The 1,337-nt window shown below is 44.5% G+C and overlaps 1 non-coding gene across 1 annotated transcript; it reads right to left on the reverse strand.

The window, feature by feature from the left end:
• Positions 1-981: 981 nt before the first annotated feature.
• TRNAC-GCA lies at positions 982-1,053 on the reverse strand. Its single transcript has one exon. It is a non-coding gene; the product is annotated as a tRNA-Cys (tRNA).
• Positions 1,054-1,337: the final 284 nt, after the last annotated feature.

A 1,337-nucleotide genomic window follows, 5' to 3' on the forward strand; every position in this document is an offset into this window, starting at 1 on the left:
TAGGTCAAATCTTCCCAGTTTCTGCTCCAAATACTCTCACAGCCTCCCATCACACCAAGAACACAATCCAAGGGCCTTACCAGGGGCCACAGACTGGATCTGTGCTCAGAGGTCTTCAAATCCTCACAACCCCCATCCTAGCCGATCCTCAGTCTCACTCAGCACCCCCACCCCCAGGACTGTGCACGCACTAACCCATCAGCCTGGATTCCTCTCCCTTCTTTTGGTCTCAAACATCACTTCTCAAAGAGGGGTGACAGCTCTAAATGAACATTCCAAGCTTCTGTTACCCCTTCATCTACTTTATTTTTTTCTTAGTATTTATTGCTGCATAACAGTATGCTTGTTTACATGTTTATTGTCCCCCTTGAAGGTACAATAAATTTCCTGAGGGACAAGGGCTTTATTTGTGTGATTCACTGGTCCCCCTTTATCACTGAACTTAGCTAGAATACACAAATACACTTAAAAAATGTGAATACAAAGAATACAAAAAAAAAAAAAAAAAACCAATAGCAACCAAAAATAAATAAATAAATAAAATAAAAGGAAAGAAAAGAACCTTTCCTCCTGAAAACACTGCCTGTTCCAGCTCACTTGTACATCTGTTTCTCTAACGGCCATTTGTCAGATTCAGCTCAACTTCAATAGAGAAACTTGCCATACCTCTCCTTCCTCTGGATGCAGCTAGATTAATGATGGGTCATCATCTCAGCCGCACCACCACAAACACCAGCCTCCTTGTACTGTGTCCGAGGCAAAGACAGAGTATTGGGTGGACTTTATAATCTGCTTCTTCCTTGAATGAACCCACACAACTCACTGCTACCACAACGGAATAAGTGAAAGTGAAAGTGAAGTCACTCATTTGTGCCCAAGTCTTTGTGATTCCATGGACTGTAGCCTACCAGGCTCCTCAGTCCATGGAATTTTCCAGGCAAGAATACTGGAGTAGGTTGCCATTTCCTTCTCCAGGGGATCTTTCCAACCCAGGAATTGAACCTGGGTCTCCTGCATTGCAGGCAGATGCTTTACCATCTGAGCCACCAGGGAAGCCAGAGAAGAGAGCTAATACCATTATTTTAGGTATTCAGGGGATCAAACTGACATCACTTGTTTGAAGATACATTACGGGAGAAGGAGAAGTAAATGATGACTGGTATCCTGACTTGGACTAGATGTACATGGTGGTGGTTTAGTCACTAAGTCATGTCCAACTCTTGCGACTGTAGCTTGCCAGGCTCCTCTGTCCATGGGATTCTCCAGGCAAGAATCCTGGAGTGGGTTGCCGTTTCCTTCTCCAGGGGATCTTCCCGACCCAGGAACCTAACTAGGGT

This window comes from Cervus elaphus, chromosome 27 (assembly GCF_910594005.1).
Source record: "Cervus elaphus chromosome 27, mCerEla1.1, whole genome shotgun sequence".
NCBI classification, from domain to species: domain Eukaryota; kingdom Metazoa; phylum Chordata; class Mammalia; order Artiodactyla; family Cervidae; genus Cervus; species Cervus elaphus.